Genomic DNA, 17,827 nt, shown 5'->3' with positions numbered 1-17,827 from the left:
ACAGTAATGTCACCAGGATGGCCGAGTGGTTAAGGCGTTGCACTCAAGATGCAATGGACATAAGTCCTCGTGGGTTCAAATCCCACTCCTGGTATTAAGAACATGCCTGTGTGGATATTAATGCTGCAATGTTACAGAGTAGAGTACAGCTCCTCTGATCCTTAATGACTGCAGCTTGTTGCTATATCCTGAGTCACTGTGAAGTTAAGACGTCTGACTATGTTGATGTGTTCTGCAGCTGTTATTGACTGTGTATGATGTATTTCTACTGTTTGGCATTTTCTTTATTAAATGCTGTCATTTATTTAGTTGGATGACAGAGTTTTCATCTGTAGCAAATGCTAGGAGCTAAAAACAAACATAAACAGGTTGTTGGTGTCCCCTGTGTTATTTGAGCCATTTAGAACATCCTGCATGATTAATAGTGTTGATTTCATCACTTTTGAGCTTACACATTTTTCCAGAGGTAGCAGGTACAGAACTGGAGTGCTTTTAATGGTTGATAGAAGGTTGTTGTTACCCTCATTTCCCAGGTTGTTCACCTCTACAGGAAATGGATGCACTTCAAATGACTGTTTGATCATGTTGCTTGTAATGTGAACTCGGGTCAGAACTGAAGTAAATTAGATCTGAGTGTTGATTCAGTTCCAGCCCTGCTACAAGACGGATGGGTCAAGTCTATTAAATGCATGGCTGCTTCTATGTACTCATTGCATGGGGTTGCACTGCTATTAAGTCTGCACACAGACACACTAACACTGAGTTAACACCCTGCTCTGTGGTACGAGAAGCCTATGGAAGCTGTGTCTGTAACTCCACTTTCCTTTCAGTATCATATCCTATAGAGCCCGACTATAATCTACAGAGTTACAGAGTGAGGGAAAGCACAGAGGGAGCCATGATTTGCCTCTTGGTCTGTTACAGTGAGCATTCAGATCTGTCTAGGAATTGAATTCTGCTGAATAATAACGTAATAAAAGGAAGGAATATTTAATTAAAGCCACTGGAGCAGATTCTCCTTCTCTAGCGAGGATGGCTGATGTGCATATATATCTATATATATATATACATAGAGAGAAGGGGGGAGTGTGTGTCTGCTGGTTGTTGCCTAGAGGAGAGTTTGTAAATGTTATACAGTAATTGTTGCTTTAATTGCGCTGTGTTTTAAGTGTGACACTGAGACAGCAGGCAATTGGTTATTCTCCACATGACTTCTCTCTTGATCTGAGATGAGATGACTATGGAAAATGGAAATAATGACATACAACAATGATGAACTCTTGCTCCTCTCTTGTGTTGCATGTCTTTCTGCAGCTCTCTGTTATATGTGGAGGTGAAAATAAATGTGTGTTTTTGTACAGTAAGGTCCTGCTGCCTTATTGGCTTTTATGCAACAAGTGGACTAGGTTCACGGTGTACTGAGATAAGTGTTTCTTGTTGAAGAAAAGGCAAGAAGGCAAAACTGTTGCTGCTTTATTCACCGATTTTGAAAGTAGTGATGTGGGGTGCTGAATTGGATGAATTTCCTGTATACTACAAATTAAAAATTAGGTTAATTATGTTGAAATCAGGCCTCACTGATTGCTGAACAAAAACACACAAATTGTATGATTTTATTCACAGATTATCGATGGGAAACGTACTCAAACTTGGTGGATAGTTAATTTTATCCGTGACCAACAGAATATCCCCTTGTGCAAAGGATCCTCTTTCACTTCTTTGACAACCATGCCTACACGCCAAAGTCTAATTAAAATTCTACGAAAACTCTTCATTTCTCAGGATTTACTGTTTCCCAAACAACGTGTGAAGCAATGACCTGGAAGGTCAAGGGAACTCAAAACACATTTACATTCACATTTTTCTCCCCATGTCCGATTTGAGTGCCTGCTTTTCATTTTTTGTGCGTGTTTGTTTGTTACTTTCCTGGATCCAACACTACATGCCTTACCTCACAAAAAAATGACTCTGGCAAAAAATCAAAGGAGAAAAAAAAAATTACATTTCACTTCCACAATTGTTGTGTCTCTAATAAAGTTGGACGACAAAACAATTGAGGCAGCTCAGAGGGAAAAATAACAAAATGGCAAGAAACCTCTGACTGACAGAACACGACTCCAGCTGTTGGTCTGGAGTTACAAAAAGCTTATTTTAACTGCAGCTTTGCTCTTAACTCTGAACTCTTATTTTGTGTCAATTTTCAAATATTCAATACTATCATGTGTTCTCATATTTCTAACATGGACAGAATGGGTAGTGACATATCATTCTCATAGTGAAGTGCACCAGGACATCTGACTGTTTCAGGAGCAAAGGATGATGTGCTAAACAGCAGTTGAGCTGAGATGGCTGAGTAGTTGAGGTGTTTCGCTTAAGATGCAATGGATGCCTGTCCTTGTGGGTTCTAATCACACTGCTGGTATGACAAAGATAAACTCTAAAAGAAGATCTGGGGTTGGTGGATTTTTACAAAAGTTTAGTCTCTGATATTTAAGATGACATGAAGAGTTTATATTGCACATTACTTCACTTCTTGTGCAGCACTAATGAGTGTTATGACCAAACGAGCTGTTTAAAAACCTACAGTGCATGCTCTTTTGTGATCAGAATTTTGAACAGATTGACCTTTTGTACTGAGCCTTCATGTTATTGATTAGTTGAGCCGTTTGGATTCTTATCAAATCAACATGCTGTGTTTCAAAGCTCTTAAACGGTTGGAACAGATCACATTGTTACACTCCAGATGCAATGAAGATCCTTTCAGATCGGTTCAGATCCCACTCCAGGTATTTTCTATGTGTCAACATGTGACTACAACCAGGATGGCCGAGTGGTTAAGGCGTTGCACTCAAGATGCAATGGACATAAGTCCTCGTGGGTTCAAATCCCACTCCTGGTATTTAGTCCTAGCTTAGTTTAGACACAAGAATAATGTGTTTCTTCGTGAAACCCTTTAATCATCATAGACTGACTAGGGAAGCAAACTGTACAAGAATGGCTGAGTGTGTAACATAGTTCCAATGGGCAAAGACCCACTCCTACTATAGAAGGTGAAAGCATCAGTATGTGCCCAGGAACCTGCAGGACTAGGAGTCTTTGGCTTTGATAGTAAGGGAAACAAGAAACCAGGATGGCTTGAGAGTTCAAAGCCCACTTCTGGGAAAACGGTGTTGATCACTAGGTGTAAAGAGATGATAAATACTGCCACAAGTTACTGTAATGCTAGAAATGAGGTCTGGAACAGAGAGCAATGTGTGCCTAGTACAGTGGTCAGCACTCCCTGGTTCCCCCCAGCCACAATCCCTGAAGGATCAAGGCTCCAAACATTGAAATTGCACAGGCCTTCTTATACAGGATGAAATGATCAATAGTAGACCAGTGAGATGTATTTTGGTGGTTCTGACCTGTCAATGATGCCACACATGTCGATCAGCAGGTGGCTGTAATTTCCCAGCAGTCTTTGCTGCACCATGATTAGGTCCACTGGCTGGTTCTCCACACTGAGGAGACGCATGCAGCCCTGAAAGATGCTGAATGGATTCAAACATTCCTGACTGTCTTCTTCAGATGGACAACCTGGACAGGAAAGAAAAAAAAATAGTGACATGACAGCAGAGTGTACAATGTCTGTTAGAACTTATTGTGATTTACTAAAGAACATTATTATTGTTTCAAATGTCTTCTACAGAGAGTCGAGCTGTGGTTTGTGGTGGATGTGTTTCAAGTTGCTGGAATAATGCAAATGATCTATGGGTATGGGTAGTTTTTTTCTTAGTTGTAGTCTGTTTAATGTGGAAAATTAGATGTGTGTGAGTGTGTATGTGTGGGGTGACAAAAAGCCTAAGGCACTTAAAGAACATGCCTGGACTGCATTATTGCTGCTCAAAGGGAGGACAAAAGAGATGAGATTCTCCCGTGGAGAATGAAACAGAAGGAGAAGGGGAGAAAACAAACAGGAGAGGAAGGTGAGAGGAAAGAAAACAAAAAAAGAGGAGAAATAAAGGAAGGAAGGAGTGATACGGTAAAGACAGAAATGAGAGGAGGAGAAGAGAAAAGAAAGAGCAGACTTATAACTTTCATTACAAAAAAGCCTCAAGCTAAAGGTGGCTCAGTGCACACACAACTGGAGAGTGAGTATTGACGACACCAACTGTACTGTACAATATATAAAAATGTCAACAACTTTCAAATATTAATACACATCTTTCAGGGCAAATAGGACAAGTTCATATAAAACCACAGTGAAACAGAAACAGAGAGACAGTCTGGATGATTTCTGTGTTTACTGCAACTGAAGTTTTATGTTTATAGGTATATGTAGTAGCTTCTTTAAAAGACAGAAAATGTATTTGAAATAAATATTCTGGTGGGTTGCATTAACTGAGACAGTCTGAGTCTGGGCGATGAGATTAAATCCAGACATAAAATGAAAGGAATGGAATAATTCATATATAATCATTTAAGTAAATATGCTTAACATGAGGAAAATTAATTAAACATTTAAATATAGCTCAACAACCACAACCTAAAGCAGAGTGTAGTTGAACTCGAACACTAATTATGTTTAACAAAACTACTCTGGAATACTGATTCGTGCTCTACCTACATCTTCAGTTTGAATATCCAATGAATATTCATTCAAAATATTATTGAGGCATGTCCAATGTAATATTTAGTGTTAACTGTAACAGCCCAGTGATTAAAACCTTCCACAGTTTCACCACAGACTTTATACATTTCACTCTTACCACCAAAGAAGAGTTGACTTCCCACGGTGATGAAGGAGCTGGCATGAGCGACGCCACCTTCGTCTTTATCAACAGCGACAGTCAGACGACCTCTTCTGGTGTTCAGCTCCACTGAATGCCACTGACCGTCATTCAGAGCAGAGCCTAGGAAATAATTCAGTAATAATCACAATTATATGATATACAATTTCATTTATGTAGAAGTTTAAAAATGGGATAACAAAAGGTTTTCAACCTTGGTAAACTCGATTAGAGGTGAAGGGGCTAGGTAGGGTGTTTAGCTATAAAGGCTAAGTTACCTTTTAGGCATTGGTAATAAGAGGTAAAGGGTAGAAATGAATTGTATGGGCTGTTGGACTGACCTGCAGTGAGTTCCAGCAGCGCCCTGCCAGCTTTATGGATCTGTAGCCGGAGTCTGGCCTCATTAAGGTACAGCCAGACCACACCCCCTTCCTGAGGAGCCCGCGCCTTGTTCCACGTCCTGAACTGGAAACCCCAGGCGAAGCACGGCCCGCCGGGGAGGAGGACGCCGTGTGGCCCCGGGCAAGGCTTGGAGGAAGCTCTGGGGGCCTGTGGGAACGTCACAGGACGGGAAGACTGGGGGCGTCAGCACGAAGGGAAAGGTAATTGCCCTGGAAAATAAAGACATGCAGAGTGAAGAGAAGAGGTGGACGACAGAAAGAACGTGTGACGGTAGAGAGAGTAGAATGGCATGGACGACTAGAGAGATAAAACAACATAAAACATGAATATTAATCAGTTGCAGAGGGCGTGTCGATGTGACCTCTGTCACAAGCCATGAATGCAAACTGAAAATACCAATGTCACACAGATTAGAGGTGTGGAGGGGGGTGGGAATGTATGTGAACAGTACTATATAGACATTTCCGTTGCGGTCCGTTGTTTTGAGTAGTGGTAATGACACCAGGTCCATTGCAAAGGCAGCAGCAGTAATACATTACAGTCCTGGCTCTCTGCTGGGAATATCAGTCTGCTATCTTTATAATGCTCCGGAAACACAGATGACATCTAAAAGCCCTTTGTAGAGCTGTTAAAGTGATATATGGAAGTACATTGTGGAGGATGCAGCACCGCTGCAAAATATAAAGTAGAAAGTGAGCTATAAAATCCCCAAAAAGCCATTCACGAACACACATTCACACCCAAAATCCCCTTCACACACACCATTGACGGCTCTGCTTCATTTTGTTATCATGCCTTTAAGAATGCCCAAAAGTGGTCTCTATATTAAAATGGACTATAACTTTGTTAATACTCTATTACCACGAGAGCTACAGAACTCTTGTAAAACAGCCTCTATTAGATCTTCAGCCATGCATGTCAATCTCTCTCTCTCTCTCTTTCTCTATTCCTTTACTGTAATGAGAACACTTTTATTAGAAATGATTCAGAGTCACCCTCCACTGAGTTTGGTCCACTCATTGTCATTGTAGAAACAACTAAAAGTTCCAAATGGAAAAGACACGGAAGTGTTACTGAAAGTCTAACCAGTCTACTCTCCTCTGTCCTTTCATCACTCACTGTCCTCGTTAAGACCTCATCGGCTTCATTAACCACCTAGCAGTTCATTAGCAGCAGCAACAGCATCCAAATGATTTCCCTGTAGTGCTCTAAGGATGTCAACATACCTGCATGTAGACATACACAACCCTAATATACCTGTAGTTGTTTGTGAAGGATGGATTAGCGCTGGAGAAGCTTCAGTGGAATATTGTGTCCTCATGGTGTTTGTTAGCACATCTTGTAATGAGCAGTTCGCAAATAACACCAAGCAGAATGTTTTAGCAGCTTTTGGCGGGCCAAAAAGAAGTTTGTGGTGGGCCAAATTTAGCCTGCAGATTTAATTTTTAGGTGGCGGAGCTCCAGCTATTGATGCTGTATTCTCTCTCAGATATAAAAGCTCAGAGCACAGAGAGCTTGAGGAGCGAGAACATCAAAGCTTTTTGCTTTTCCCCAGATGATTTACGTGATCTGTCATCATCACACTGGAGGAATAAAAAAACAATTCTGTGTGGTACCACAAAAGATATGTGGGCTAGTATCTCCCATGTTTTACCCTTTTGAGCTAATTGCTTTCCTTTGAACTGATCAATACTGTTATTTATCTGAAGACGATGAGTATGTACAGCTATGATATTTACCATTTAGGCTCTGACATATTCACTCCTAACAAGTATATAAACAAAGTGAAAACAAAACATTGGCAAGTAAGAATAACACGTTTCACCACAAAGGAAAGTTTAAACAAGAGCATTTCTATGGAGGACAGAAGAAAGGGTAAAGCCTGAAAGTAAGAAGTGAATTGGACAAATGAAACCTAATGCAAATGGACCTTCAGATATGTTTTGCAGTGAATAAAGTGTTAGCTGTCTACAGGGTTTCACTCCATTATTGGACTAGAAGTGGGTATGGCTGTGAACTATGAGTACTACAGTATATCCAGAATGTAAGATAAAATGCAATAAATTATTTAGAAAGCTCACTGCACTTTTTTTGCTTTCAGTCCAGTTAAAGCTGCATTATACAATGCATACATATATATTTTTGGCCATTAGGAGGCAGAATAACTATAACTCCAACAGATACACAACCCTGACATACTATCCTTTTATAAAACACATTTACAGCATTAATTTAGAATCATAATTTGGTCAACTAAATAATCTAAGTCTAATATTGACTTGTTATGAATGGTTTGGTCTCCACCAACTTATGATGGGAAATATCTGGCTCTTCAGCAGCTAGATGTTACATTCTCTTCACTAGCTAGTTGCTTATATTGTCTGTGTGCTGTATGGTGCTGGCAGGGTAGTGTGTTTAGCTACTTACAACCATTGGTAAGTAACCAGATGTTCATTGTAAAATGTACTTACCACTACTGTAACCTGGTGGTCTTTGTCTTTAGCTAGTTCTATCAGGTTGAGGTCGTTGTACAGCAGGTTTTCCAGGCAGCCGTGGAAGTTCCTCCTGGAGATGGCTGGTTTTTGAGAACCGAGACTCTGGGCTGCCCCTACAGTCAGCTGTATGTGGATAAAAACACACACATTATGGCAAAAATGATGTATATTTGCTGTGTAAATGCATATGCATGTGTAATTACAGTATGTTTATGTGTTTCTGTATCACTCCCACCTGCTCGATGTCCCAGTGGCTGAACTCTGCAGGGATTTGAACCCTCTCTGTGTGCTTGTCCACCGTGAGGTTGAGGTGAGAGCTGCGCCGCTCCACCGCTATATAATGCCAATGCTGATCATCTAACAGGCTGCCAAGAGAAGCGAGACGCCGAAGTTCAGAGGATGAACCTGGAACAGAACAGATAGAGGAGGAGGAAAAGAAGGGTGGGAAAATAAGACGAAGAAGGGGGGGAAGAGAGGGTGAGGAGGGAGAAGGAGGTGATAGAGAAGATGAAGAGAAGTTATAGGCGTCAGTGGATGAACAAAATCAAGTGAATGGAGGGATGTCAAGGAGGGAAGGGGAGGCGAGGGAGGATAACGCAGACAAATAGGCCGTTATTAAAGACTAATCACATAGTAAGAAATAGAAATTACAGAGACAGTCTTTTAATCAACACATCACCACTGTTTAATTTGCAAAGTCTGAACTCCACATTAAATAATAAGAAAACCTTAGACAAGATAAAATGTAACTTCAATGGTTTCCCTCAAGTTGTTTTATTCAGTGTTATTAAGTCTGGTTATTTAATATGAAGGTTTGTTTCTATTAGGCATACCAGCAGGTAATCTATTTAATTTAGAGTTAGGTAATCTGCTTATCTGTTTTCTCCTTTTCTATCTTTAGTTATTCGACCTGACAGTCTGTCGTTTGTTATGTGACCCGTTAGTTTGTTGTCTTCTCATTATCTGACCCGTAAGTCTGCGTCTTTCTGGCAATCTGACCTGCTGTCGAGGTAATGAACGTCCTATGACAGCTAGAACACGCCAGCCACCATACTGTGTCGAGATATTTCACTTTTCTCAGTACCCCACAGAGAGGAACACACTGAGGTCACCCTCTCTAAGCTCATTAGGGACTACAGGATATCTGCATACTTGTGCTGAGAGCTGAAGCCAAATATGTGATAATGCCTAACTTGAGAAACTGCAGAGGAAACAAAGCGAGACATCATTAATGATAGATGAGCACCAACCGCTCTAAATAAGTGGATCCATTCCCCCAAAGTACTGGAAGAGAAACTTTGTATTTCTGCTGAGAGAAGGAACTGTAAAAAAAAGTTGAATACAGTTGGCCATTAAAAATGTATTAGATATTCTTTAGGGAGATACAAGTCCAACTTCAAAGAGAGAAACAGAGACAGTTTGGAAGATGATGGACAAATGTAGTTTTGATATTTCAGCGTATTTTGTGACACGATATATTTGACTGCAGCTCGGATGAGAAAAAAACAACTTCATCCAGAAAGACAACGTTAGGATGTGGACCTCAACCTGTCAACACAGTTACTGTGATGAATTATTTGATTATAGTCTGGACGAGAGGAAAAGAGACACTGAAATCAATATGAGAGGAACGATGGCAAGACTTAAAACCAATAAGACGTATTTAATGGCATTGATTAATGGAACAATTATTATGTTGTAGGAGGTAGAGAAGAGAGGACGACGACCGTATGATGGAGTGTTGCATTGGATGGGTGATTTGATTACTATGTGAATGACTGGAAAGAGAAAACAGGATTTAGTATGAGGGATCAGAGGGCAAATAAACAGATAATCACTCTACTGATACTGATATAGAACCATCTTCACCTTCTCTTCATCTGTTTCCTTTTCTATTGTGTCTTTCAGTCTAGTAGCATTAGAGTGGGAGAAGATTATCAGACCTTTTCGTCATCACTGACCTTCGTTAGATATAGTAAATAAATGAGTGAGTTAGTTAATTTCATTCTCATGCCATGGCCAAACATTTGGTCCATTCCACATGGGATTACAAGACACTGCTTCATGTCATCAAAGATATTACAATACATCTTCCAGAAACATATATGTATATATTTAACGGTCAGTCTACTTTGTATTTTTCAGCTCCAAAAAACTTAAATACTGCAATTTTTAGCTTTGAAAACTTACTTCTATAATTTTACATGCATATTATTCAGATCAATTCAGTCTAATTAGCTTTTTCAACAGCTCAAATTTGATTTTGATTGAGATGTCCCTATCGTGACAAACACTTGTAAAAAGCAGTATTATTCGTTTCATTTAAATTGTCAAATACAACCACTTCACTAGACATTTATGTGCTCTAATTAGCTATCTGTCTTATTAGAATGTAAATTATTTCTGATGCTTCAGACAGAGGCCAAAAATGTAATAATGCTGTTCAAAAATTCTTTTGTGACCAAATGAGCCAATTAAAGTCACAGATAACTTAACTCCAGCCTCAAAGTGCCAGACGATGTGAGGACTAATCAGCAAACTATGGGAACTTTGGTGATAATGACGTGACTTGGTGCCTCTCGAAAAACCCCTCTATACTTGTGAACAACTAATTAAACTAGGTGCTACGGATTTAAAATGAAGAATGATTCTGCAGCTGTATGGCTTATTTTAAATACAGTACATTAAAGAACTGGGTCTCAAAAACGTTTGACATTTCGTGAATAAGAGGCAGGTTTTTTTCCCGGATGAGAAACTCCAAAATGACATCCGTCTCAAGTCCTAAACACTATCAGTCACCTCTTTGTGATATTAGCTTTCTTTATCGTGACCACAAACTGTTTTATTTATGAATAAAAATTGGATTCAATTCGACTTATAGCTCATGTGCCCATGACGAAGACACTAAACTGCTGGTGGAGCTGTAGTCGTCCACAGACACAGGCTATGGTTGTATTGGTTTGGTTGTACAGGTCAAGTATACAAGAGGTAAAACTAAACTAAAAACTAAAACCAGGTGTGAAAAAACACTTAAGTTGAAATAAAAAGTTGTCTTGAGAAAAAGATTAAAACTAACTGAAGTGATATTGTGCATAAAACTAATTAAACTAAAATAAAAATAAAGTTGAGTTGGTCAAATTTATCAGCACAACAAGCATGATGAGGGATTGGTGCATTTGTTTACTGAGACTGGGATGTCTACATGACTAGTAGGCTAATCAAATAGAGATGATCAAGATGCATTAAAACCAGAAAAGCCATTTAAAAACTAAATTGAATTGAAAACAAAATAAAAACCAATGCTATTGAACAAATACAATAACTCTGGTACAAGCAAGCATTTAGAAAATGCTTTGGATAAAGTCTAAATACCAGTGTGCACTGCTACTGACTGCAGCATCGTTCCCTCATGTCAGGGGGGATCAGACTGGATGTGCTTGTCTCAACATGTTGAACTCTGTATTACTTTATCATTCTACATGTCTACACGTGTCCCAGAGCCAGTATCACCTCATCGTATCTTGTAAGCTATTCTATTATGGCTGCTCCAAATCTGATTAAGAAAGACTCACAGCTCTTATCAGAAAACAGGCTGGTATAATTATTTCAGCAATACACTCTCATAAAGCACAATGTCTGTCACATAATCAGACACTCTGTGATGATCCACAACAGAGTCAGGAGTTGGTTTGAAGGATTTTTGCTGCCTCAGATGTTTTGTTCCACTATGTAAGGAAGATGAAGTGGCACAGTTTTTAAGATACCATCATCCACTTTCCTATATTGTTTAAATGTAGAGTCAATTCTGCACCATAAGCTAAACTGTACAAAGAGGATGACAGAGCGATGGCAGTCCCACTCACAGTAGTTACAGTATCTTCTTCTGTGTCATACATATATAGTGTTCATTACACAACCTGCTTATTCCTCCCCTATAAGTCATAACCTGCATCTGCCGCCAAGTATCTGGTTTCTCTGGAAGCTTTAACTCAGCAATTTTTAAATCAGTATTTGAAACTGGTACTTCAAAGTACTATAATTGTGCTTTTATTGTGTGGGGTGATTTCATATGTGTTGCAGGATCTCTTAGTTTATCGACCAACACAGTGTCCACTGATTATCATCCTGCCGTGCACCAAAACAGGTGATTGCGGCTTGTGAAATGTGTGATACTTAGTGGCTATGTCAACATTGATTCACCACGTGGAATGTAAGTAATCAATCAGCAAACAGTTTTCTTTAAGCATTGAAGCTATTGAGGCATTCATGTTCAAAATGGACTTCAGTAACACAAAGATGCATTATGTTCTGAGTAGATGTGCCTATTTGTCTTGCCTTCTGTGATATCTTCAACAAATCTACACGCCAACCTTTCATTCACCAATAGCGCAATGTTTAAAACCACTACTAGATGTAACCCTAACATAAGCATGCCACTTTAAAAGTTATGGTGTACAAATGAGAAACACTGTTGTAGTGTAATTTACTTCCAATCACATGGCTGTACATGAAATGACAAACTGAACTGAAAGCAAATTTCTAACTATTATTGTTTGGTTTTCCTTTGTTATTCTAGACAGAGATGTGGTTTCTGTGCAGGGCTGTAACTCAGAGTTGCCTCATAAAGCGAAATGCATCTGCTCCAGGGGGGTCAGACCTGGATGTGTTAACAGAACAGAGCGGACCATGCATGAGCTCTGGGTCAATGCGCACAGCAGATGACCTAAATTACACAATCTGTAACCTAAAAAAGTATTGCAGAAAGAGGAAGCGACGGAGGGATAAAATAAGAAAATATGAGACTGAACGTTGAAGGACACTAATCTAAAAAAAAAGGCTTGAAGTAAAAGGAAAAATAGGCAAAGAGTTTTGTCGGCAAATGCAGAAGAGGTAGAGACACATAATGAAGGAAAACAGAAAAGATGGTTAGTGAGGACTATCAAAAGGGTGTGTGTGTGGGTGTCAGGGACACAGAGATAAAAAGAGAGCAGATGAAAAAAAAGAGTGCACAACTAAAAAAGGCAAATTATCCAATAAAGCCAATAAAAGGCCAAAAAAATAAAGGCAATGGGAGATCTTTGGAGACAAATCAAGACAAACAACTAGGGATGCACAAAATATATTGATAATTATATTAATGGTCTAAATTCAGCAAAAGTTCCCTCTTGGATGCCACTGGGGTAGATAAAGGATAAAGTGTCCTCTATGGTGGCCTTCCAGTGGAGAAAACATGTTAAAGTCCCCTCCAGGGTGCTGATCCTAACCTTGACTAAGCTGTTTCACCATAAATGCATCACAACTTTTTGCGTGTCGGTGCCCTTTTTAAGTTTTTGCCCTTGGCCCTCAAACAGCCTGAGTCTGCCACTGTTTATCAATATCAGCTGATAAAAGATCCATGCTGTGCATCCCTACAAACAACAGCAATTACAACAGAAAAGCAGGAAAACAGAAGCAAAGAGAGTAAAGTAGAGGGGGGGGGCATAAATAGGATATCAGAAGAAAAAACTTAGGAAGGAGAAGGAAGAAGAGGCTGTTTGTTGTTGTGAGTGTTGGCCCGTCAGAGCAGAACGCCATTCAGTGTCTCTTCTATCATTTCAATGGCTTTAATTTTCTCTCACTGAGCTGCAGTCTATTTATTTTTTAATCTGTTTAAAGGGGAACAGTCCTCATCTAAATCACAGGTGAGTTAAGTGTTGCAGTGCAACTGTTTTTCTTCAGGTGAAAGATCTGTCTGCAGAAGGAGACAGTTTTTTAAGGTGATCCACTCGTTGATACAGATGCTTATGACATGTCTGGGTTTTTTATAAAGGTGATACAGTTTTTTACGTGCACTCTGTGTTTAAAGGTACATAGTGAAAATGTGGATGTGCTATCATCCAGTCTTGAAATGTGCAGTAATTTCACGTTTACATTCTGTGAGAGGAGATGGAGGAGAAGAGACAGATGGATAAAAAGAAGAATTGATGAAGGAAGGAGGAATGGGTAGAGGAAGGTGAGGGTAATCTGTGAGACATACTGTATATACCAGAGAGGTGGACAGAAGGATAAAAGATGAAAAGAAAGAGGAGGGGATGTGGCGAAAACTTTTGGGAGATGTGAACTAGAAAGAGGGCACAAAGATAGAGGGATGGATGGATGGATAGGAATATTTCAGCAGCCAGATGGGGTTCCTGATGAGAGGTGAACCATATGGTGATGATTCAGCATGGCAGCCTGACAACCTCTGGTTTAACCCTGCTTGTTCACACACACACACACACACACAAACACACACTCCGGCCCTAACACATGCTACGGTGAATGGGACCATCCATCATGGCTGTAACAACACAGAGATGCAGCAGCAGAGCATGAGACAAGATTTAAACCAATCAGGCGGCAGCGTGCGTGTCGTCCATCTCACCCAACCACAACCAATCTAAAGTTATTTTAGAGTTTATATTTTCCTCTACTTCATAAAGATGTTCTGTTCCAGTACAACTATAAAGAACAAAACGTGTCCGTCAAGTGGTTTCAGATGGAGGTTTTTTTCAGATTCAGATAGATTCAGATAGATCAGTGAGGACTAAATACCTGCTGGGTGGTGCAGATGGAAATGTCATGTTCCTTTCCAGAGAGCAGAGAGAAACTTCTGTTTTTAATGATTTTTTTATTTTTCACGAGTACTCTGAAGTACTTTGTCTTCCAATACGTCCATCAACATGTTCTTGGTGTATTTCGTATGTTATGAGACACACATTTTTGAAGATTTTATCTATATAGATATATTGCTCTGATTGCCTAATAATATGAAACAAATCTGGCATATGTATCCCTTGATTATCCATTTTGATAAAGGAATCAATACTTTGTAGTCTTCAAATAACTTAAACCAGTGTGAAAAAATCATCTTGGGAAAATATTCATTATTATTAAGTCTTTGACAAGCACTAATTCTAAATATATTTTTAAAATGTTTTTATGTTTTTTCATGTTATGCATTACAAATGTTTTTCCTATTCTTATTAGTTTGCTTATAATGTTGGCATATTTGGAGAGCCTGTTGCTGTGTCTCTTTATTGTACGCTTTACTTTTTATCTTAATAAAAAGTGAATTATCTTTCATCAGAATAAAAAAGAGGGTTTTATTTACAATTAACTTATCTTCTGTCAAACAAAGCTAGTATTTTAATGTTTTCATGTCTTTTATTTGGCACTAAACGTGTGCCACTGTGGTAGGGACTCAGACTTGGTACATGGCATGCAAGCTTTACCAGATGAGCTTCTGAGGTGCCCCATTTTGACTTTTTCTCTACTATACTGTATTAGTACGTATGAGAGGATGCCAGTACCTCTCAGTTTCTGTCAGTGGATGTGAGTATGTACAGTATCTGGTGTGTTGTACCTTGTCTGAGCAGCAGCAGTAGCAGCTTTCCTCTCTCTAACTCCAGACTCAGGCCGAGTCCTCCCTCTCCCTCCGCGTGCAGCAGTGTCCCAGAATTCCTCAGGGTTTTAAATTTCAGAGAGACGACATCTCTGGACGACCACCTCGGCCCGGGACCCAACCTGTACTCCAGACTGCTGCTGCCGTCCAAACTCACAACATCAGAGCCTGAAAGACAAAACAGAGACAGAAGAGTCCAGACTTTATAATCCAATAACAGTGAAACATCCAAAACAGAGCCTTAACTAAAATCAACAGGGTAACAATGATCATATTCCCCTTGACCATTTGACCACAATCTGTGTTATTTTTACATTGTCTTTCAGTGTGGAGGAACAAACTGTAGTATTCAGAGCATTCAAGTCAACAACAGATAAACGTGTGTCAGAGTGAGAGTCTGCTGTGAGAGTGTTTTTCTCAAATATGATGGAGGTTATAACGTTCAAGGTCCTTAAATAATGTCCCTTACACAATCACCTACATCTGGACAGAAAGGCTGCCTGTTGCTGTGATATTGGGGTTGCAGCAGAGGGTGCGGCAGACAGTGAGGACTGAATCTATATTCTGTTTATCACTTTTCATCAATAATGGGGATTTGAGCTGGGTTGAGGTGAGGTGAAGTGAAGTAAGGTGAGGCACAGTGAGGTGGAGTAAACAGTGTGTGCTGAGTGTGTACTCTGTAAAGAATGGACTGCGAATACTGAATTGTTTAAAAAGAGCAGCAGCCGTATACCTAATTTCTCTGACTGAATGTTTTTTAATGAACTTGGCAAGCGTTTGACTTCCCAACGCCAAGACTCACACACAATCGCACAACCACTTTGTTTGCAGTAATGCTCTTATTGGATTGTACAGTGTATTTCCTGCTGATTACAGAGCAGCAGAATGAAGCTCCAAAGCACAGAGTCATCCTCAGTGTGTAAAGCTGAAAACAACTCTACCACTCTATATATATATCTATATACAATGCATTCTAAATAAGTCATAGATTACATATTATCCTAGAATATTATGTTTCATCTGATTATAATTTCCATTTTATGTGTCCCAAGAATAGCTTGGTGCTGGTTTATGGCTCATAACTTACAGTGATGGTATTTTTCTGCCCTGCACTGTGTCACAGGTCAGGGAAACGTCATCTGGAAGGTACATTAATTGGACGTTCATTAACTTATTGTTCAGTCCAGCAACTGACAAGTTCTTAACCTCTCACTGGTTTTAATTCTGTGTATAATGCCCTTGTAGTCTTGTGATGATCTTAATTAAAATCTGCATTAACCACTTGAGGGCAGTAGAAACAAGCTGTAGACCTAACGTTGACATACTATCACCTTATAAAGTTGATGTGGCGCACCTGTTAGCAAACAGTTGCCTAATTACACATCCAGCAGATACTGAGTTAACATTATAATTCATTTGGAGTCATGTTTTTGGCCACATGATGAATGTGTGTCAAGTATTCACCGTCCTTTTAGCTCTGTTTTGGTCTCCACCAACTTCTGAGGGAACTGTGAGTTTTTCTCTGAAATGAGGCCAATGAGAGCGTTGAGACTTGATAGTAAATGACATGTTGTGTGCCGGAAAATGTGAGTAATGAGCTGAAAGATGCTGAAATGATCTCCAGCACTGATGAGACAAACAAGCAGTTATGTGTCATTGTTAATATAAAAATGTAGATTATTAAACTATCAAACCCACAAGTGACTGAACCTCAGTTTTCTAAGGGACCAGACAAAGGACGTGGAGGGCAATATTTTGGAAGGGAAGTGAAAAAAGACACAGTATTGTGTTCTCTTGCAAAATGTCTGCTTCCTCCAGAGAAATATGTTACTTCCAGGAACAACAATAAGACTTCTGGTGGAAATCTGTCAGAATAAAAGCGTTATTTCCACCCATGTTCACTGACCATAAAACTTAAATTTGGCACAAAAACTGCACAAATTATACATTAAAATATTATTCATGACCTACATTCGCGTCCTCATACTATCATTGAATCTGTAGCTCTATAAGAAAAAAATACTGGCTGTCAGAATCAGTGGCGAGATGTCTGAGGTGTTCCTTTTGTATCACCGACTTTATATTTTTACAGTTTTTATAGTTTTAATTGATTAAGTGTGAACACTGTGAATGTTGGGGAAGCCCTGATGTTCTCTTACAGTTTTCTTTGTCTGAAATATAATTATAATGATAACTGCCAAGACACATTGACACATGAAATGTTCTGTTGCCTTAATGACAGACTAATATGGTTTGCTACTAACAACCATATTTTAGCTCCCTTCAGTATATTGCATTTGTTTTTCCGAGGAGGATTCTGCTGTGCATGCTACATTAGTTTAGCACCAGGAAAACCAAGAGTTTCCTCTTCCAGCTGTCATATAAACATATTACACAAATGTATCTGCTGTGTCCTTAAATAACTTGAAAATATTTCCAAACCACTACAGGCCATTTATCAAAATCCATCTTTTAAATGTTTCTCATAATCCATCTTCTTCCAGAGGAGACAGTAAACACATTTTTAAGGGACACCAAATGTTTTTTATCATAAATCATTTTTCCACTTGGTGAACTAAAATAATGAGTTAATGCTGGGAGGTTTGAGTGTTATGTTTCCTCTTTATACCCGGGTCTGGACCTCTAAATATAGAGTATTTAGAGGTTTCAAGTACTGGGTTGCAGGTGTTGATGTGTTGATGCTACGTGTGTGACAAATCACAGAACGACTCAACTAA

General features: G+C 39.3%; 2 non-coding genes and 1 pseudogene across 2 annotated transcripts; 2 read left to right on the top strand and 1 right to left on the bottom strand.

Annotated features, from left to right (window-relative positions):
- The window catches only part of LOC118334800, a 344,242-nt pseudogene that overhangs the window by 69,376 nt on the left and 257,039 nt on the right, over nt 1-17,827 (bottom strand).
- On the top strand, nt 12-94 carry trnal-caa. Its single transcript has one exon. It is a non-coding gene; the product is annotated as a tRNA-Leu (tRNA).
- Nucleotides 2,817-2,899, top strand: trnal-caa. Its single transcript has one exon. It is a non-coding gene; the product is annotated as a tRNA-Leu (tRNA).

This window comes from Morone saxatilis, unplaced genomic scaffold, assembly GCF_004916995.1.
Source record: "Morone saxatilis isolate NCDOM2014 unplaced genomic scaffold, NCSU_SB_2.0 Contig23, whole genome shotgun sequence".
NCBI classification, from domain to species: domain Eukaryota; kingdom Metazoa; phylum Chordata; class Actinopteri; family Moronidae; genus Morone; species Morone saxatilis.
This window is presented reverse-complemented; position numbering and strand designations above follow the sequence as displayed.